Consider the following 6000-nt stretch of genomic DNA (forward strand, 5'->3'; position numbering starts at 1 on the left):
TGAAAAGTGTGCTTGCCTTGTACTGCTCAACTTCTGCATTTCTCTATGCTTTCCTGGCCAAAAGCAAAAAAGTAAATTCATGCGTATTTGTCAGAAATAGTTAAAAAAACAAAACAAAAACAAAGTTGTAGAACAATTCAGATGCTAAAAATCTAATCAAGTGGCTCTTACTAGATACTGTTCACCATTTCTGCCAATACATAACAGCTACCTTTTCAGTATGAATACTTTATAATAATTTATTTGTGAAGATTGTAAAACACCACAGATTCACCTTCACTTCTTTTGATGTCAAGACATAATAACCTTGGCATTATTTAATGTTTGTGTAGGGGTGTTTTGTGTAATACAGCTAGTCTTAACAACTTCTTTAATAGGCAACACTATGGTGTATGAAACACCTGTTCTCACTTTAATCTGGCTTCCTATTCTCCGCTCTTGTTAACCTCTGAGATGGCTTTTTATTTCAAGGATGAACCTACTTAGTACTACACATCAAGGGCTATTCTCACCACACAAATATTAGAGTATCAACTGTATTTAGAATCATAACATGTACTTGTGCAGAACATATGATCATATTTAATTACTACATTTTTGCAAATAAAATCAAAAGATGAATATTTTAATAAAGAAAAAGATTGTATTTCCTTATCAAGAATGGCACCTTCTCTATCTAACAGTGCAATCCTCTGTGTAAAACCTGGGAAGTATCTTGCATGGAATATAATAAGATCAACTCTCTGAAATGTAGGAATAAGAATCAACTGAAATTGGTTTTACTCTCAAATATATTAGATTCTTCATCCCTTGAATTTAATGTTGCCAGGGTTATAAAAATAAAATAGAATTTGAATTTGACTCTTTAAAATATAAACTCAAAATTTTATGTCAGTCATTCTAAAATCAATTATACTTCCATAAACCAGATTGTTGTTGTTTATTCGTTCAGTCACTTCTGACTCTTCGTGACTTCATGGACCAGCCCACGCCAGAGCTTCCTGTCAGTCGTCAACACCCCCAGCTCCCCCAGGGACGAGTACGTCACCTCTAGAATATCATCCATCTACCTTGCCCTTGGTCGGCCCCTCTTCCTTTTGCCCTCCACTCTCCCTAGCATCAGCATCTTCTCCAGGGTGTCCTGTCTTCTCATTATGTGGCCAAAGTATTTCAGTTTTGCCTTGAATATCATTCCCTCAAGTGAGCAGTCTGGCTTTATTTCCTGGAGGATGGACTATTTTAATCTTCTTGCAGTCCAAGGCACTCTCAGAATTTTCCTCCAACACCACAGTTCAAAAGCATCGATCTGCCTTCTGTCAGCCTTCCTTATGGTCCAGCTCTTGCAGCCATATGTTACTACAGGGAACACCATTGCTTTAACTATGCAGACCTTTGTTGTCAGTGTGATGTCTCTGCTCTTAACTATTTTATCGAGATTTGTCATTGCTCTTCTCCCAAGGATTAAGTGTCTTCTGATTTCCTGACTGCAGTCAGCATCTGCAGTAATCTCTGCACCTAGGAATACAAAGTCTTTCACTGCTTCTACATTTTCTCCCTCTATTTGCCAGTTATCAATCAAGCTGGTTGCCATAATCTTGGTTTTTTTGAGGTTTAGCTGCAAGCCAGCTTTTGCACTTTCTTCTTTCACCTTCATCATAAGGCTCCTCAGTTCCTCTTCACTTTCAGCCATCAAAGTGGTATCATCTGTATATCTGTATCAAACCAGATTACACATTTCAAAAAAAGTATCCAGTACAGTCAGAAGCAAAGGACAAACTAAAAGGCAGGACTGAAGAGCATAGTAGAGTTTGGGACTGAATAGCAAGTCCAAACCAGGGAATACACTAAGAGACAAAATCAAAAAGAAAAGAAGACAGGATCAGAGGATAGCCAAAAATCCCAGAATACCTCAGAAAGAACTTGTTGCTGAAGCTAGTATTTGTTTCTATCCAATTATCTATTCAGACAGCTAGAGTAGATCCAAAAGGTTTTCACCTGAGAAGATGCCTCCCATAGTACATTACCTAAAAGGCTGAACACAGATCCAGCAGCTCCCAGAATCCTATTCATCTCGATTAAATATCTAAACATGTAAGCATTCCTAGAGACATCCCTGGCATGTTCTAAACTACAATTTCAAGTTTTGTTTCCATTGATTAATGTGGGTTTTGTACTAATAATAGCTGCTTAATAAGCTTATGTATCCAACGTGCAGCACATATTAGTTTGTCATTAAATGTAAAGTAGAATGCTGTGACAGAAAGAAGTTTTCAGTAAGATTCCATATGAGAGTCAAAGATTCTTCCTTCACACAAGCCTATGCACTAAAAAGGTGAAGGGTATTTTGATATTTCCATTGCCACAACTAATGACAGCCAATGTAACAGGAGACCCAATTTCAAGTACCCACTCACTGATGGAGCTCACTTCATGGACTCTGGGCCAGTCACAGTGTCTTATCCAAAGTACCTCATATTGTTGCTTAAAGTTAAAATGGAGGCTTTAAGCTAGAAGGCAGGATACACAAGCAATAAAAAGCAAACAGAAAACCAGAAACCTGAAATATAATATAATACAGATGTTAATCTCCTACTGTATAGATGGTAGTTTTTTCCAAGAAAAATTCTAACCGTCCATTTGTTTTCTAGATATACTGGCTTACTGTTAATAGATTTGCAAAACAAACACTAATCTAAGTTGCAATGGCACTTGGAAGCAAAAAAGAGGAGGAAGAGGAGAAATAAGTTCAGATGCATCAGTCTCAAACCATAAATTTGAGCAACTTCTGTCCCCACCTCTTTCATACAGAAATTCTGGCTTGTTATAAGCAAAGATACCTGTTACAACTCTAAATGGAAATTATCTATTGATGATATTAACACTTCTACCGTTGAATATTTAAGTACTTGAAATATCCACTGTATCATTAATTTGTTTTATAATCTCAGAAATCTTGTGACATCAAAAACTGTAAGCACAGTGGTTTTCTGGATAATTGTATGTAAGGAGTCTCTCCATGAAATCTGTGTATATGTGTTTTTATGTCCCTCATTATGACTGAGTACAGTCTGAGTTGATGAAAATCTCTGGCTGTAATAAAAGCCCTAAAAGTTTGCATATGGAAAGTGTGCAAACATTGTCTCCAATAACATGACTTCAGGGATGACCTAGAACTAATTCCCTGAGAACATAATTCCCTAAGATTCTCTAAGAAAATAGTTTAGTCTCTGTTACCCATTTACCTGTATCTCCCATTTAATACCAGTGAGGAGATTGATGATGATGATGATGATGATAATGATGATGATGATGGATGATGCTTCATATCTCATTAAGAATTGAACTAAACCCTCTTGTCATTTTCAAAACATTATTGGTACGATGAGTAATAGAACAGGATAAATCTTATTTAGACATATTTCACTTTCTTATCAAAAGGAAAAAAAATGTTCATTTACAATCACTATAAGAAAAAATTGCCATCATTAAGTCTGGGAGTCTAAAGATAATTTCATACATTATACTAAGATGACTGAGGCCATGCAACCATTATAACAAATTTAGTCCAATTCCATCAGTAACTTGATGACTGTTTACTTGCATGGAGTTGGAAATGAAAAAAAAAGGTCAAGCTGCAGGTGATGCTTCCGCATAAATTCTGCAATTTTCAACAGTGTTATCAAATCTTGTAAGATAGCAAGTGTTGAAGTGTAGATTTTGAACCATTTTGATAACATAGTTAAAGAGATTAGTGAAGAAATTATCTAACTAGCCAGTACAGGTACAATTAGTACATGTGCTCTCTCATTCTCTCTCTCTGACAGAAAAAGAGACTTTTATAGTAAGAACTCCTTCACTTTTCCTTTAACATCAAAGTTGATTGATTTATAATTTTAATAGGTGCCACTTCTCAATTACTCAATTAAGCACTGATGTAGCTATCCCGAAGGACTGACTGAGCTCTGAGTTTGGGCCTTCAATTTGATTTAGTCTGTCTATTGTGATCTTGACCAGTTGAGCGCCTGTCAATCTTGGAGACAAAGAATTAAATATTTGGAGCTAAAGACTTGATGAACCCTGATACTGACTGATGCAGAGTTTCCTTAAGAAAATAGCTTATTAGGTGCTTTTTCACTTAGACCAGTCCAGCCATAGCATGAATTTATTTAAAAGTTATGGTTAACTTGAATCTTCATTCACAAAAATATGTTGAGATAAAATGTAAAATGTGAAAATCAGAAATAACTAAAGATAAAAAATGGCCTTGTTTCCATGCAGCTAAGTATGTGTGTAATGTAATATTGGAAAGATTCTTCAGAACCAAGTGGGAAGGCAGAGGACTTTACCACTAAATTCTACCTATTTCTGAGCACACAAATTCTCTTACATATTTCTTTACCAATTTTCATTCACTGATGAATCAGAATGTGTGCTTAGTATTTATTAAAGAACATTTTGCTGTAGTTCTTATGATATGTTGCATGCCTTGCAGTTTTTTAGTTACAAAGTGTCTGAGACTTATGGTTGGATATACAGTCTTTCATTGTACCATGATATCTCCAGCAAATGCAACTTTCCCAACTGCCCATATTTCAAGTAAACCCTAAGACCAGCCCTACTATAATGAAGAAACTCCTCCTACTTCCTTTCTCAGATTAAGAAGTATGGGCAGTCAAAAATGTTTCTGAGTGGAGACTTCCAGTGAGGCCATGGAGAGCTAGACATCCCTGTCTGAGCAGGATGTTTACAGTGGGGATCACAGCTAGATTCTGGATCGTGGCCAGTGAAATCTCTCCAGAGAAGGGAGAGACCGTGAGATTGCCCACCTGCACTCCAGACAGCTGCCCATCATGAGTAGACTGCAGGAACCAAGGTGTTTGTGGGCAGCTGATTAATTGAGTGGCTGGGAGTTGAGGGATTCCATCTAAGCTCACAGTCATAATGCAGTCTTTATGGGAAAAGCTTAACTGAGCTTCATTTCTTAATCACCTTTGGAATTACTTTTTACTGCTTTTGAAATATTAAGACCCTTTGGAATGGCAAGTTTTTACTGCATTCACTGGTTGTGTTTCCTCCTTTGCAAAAGAAGCTTTAAATATGAGTTTAAGGATTTAGAAAAATATTATTTTTGGAATAAACAGCAAAAGGGTGTTTCGAGTGTTGATTTTGGAAAATTAAAAGTGGACTAAGGGTCCAGATGGATTTGAAATAAGAATTTGAAATTAATTATAAGAATCTTTCCTGTGGGAACTGTGGTTTTCTGGGGGGAAAAAGATAAGATGTGACATTGAATTTTGGACACTAGAGGGAACCAGAAGAAACTAAAGATTACAATTAAAGGAGAAGAATACTGTTTAACACACTGGTACAGAATGGAGCAAAATACTTTAACAGTGGGGTTTTTTAATGTAGATTTGTGAACTATGGTCTCAGAAATTAATTTTAAGAATGTCCAACATCATGAATAGCATGAAAATGTTGTTACAGAAGAGGAACAAGCTATACTGGATAAGACTGAAATTGATTTGAATATGGATTTAAATATGAAAAGTTACAAGAATGATATGGAAAAAGATTATATTTGATGTCTTGATATTTGAAAAGGACTTACGAGTTTCAAATCAGGAGAGCAATTTGGATAACTTTCTTTTACTGGATTTACAAAAGAAATCTGTTAAAGTTTTGAAGGATTTGCTGACAGGAGACAAAGAGAAGATGAAAAGAAATCAAGTTCAAGGACATTATTTGAATGGATTAAAAGCCAAGATTGATAAAAGTTCAGGGAAGGAATATAGAGTTGGCTTATTTGATCAAGTTTACAATAGATATGAAATAATCTCTGGTAGCCCTTAATGGACTTTTGCTGTCTAGGAATGAATGACAAGGCTTTAAGATTTTGTTTATAGTTAAAAGATGAGTTATGGGAAGGATAGAGCATTTGTTGTATTTTAAGAGATGGAAATAAGTTATCAAAATTGTTTGTACTTGTCATGATGAAGG

The sequence above is a fragment of the Candoia aspera genome, chromosome 5 (genome assembly GCF_035149785.1).
Source record: "Candoia aspera isolate rCanAsp1 chromosome 5, rCanAsp1.hap2, whole genome shotgun sequence".
NCBI classification, from domain to species: Eukaryota; Metazoa; Chordata; class Lepidosauria; order Squamata; family Boidae; genus Candoia; species Candoia aspera.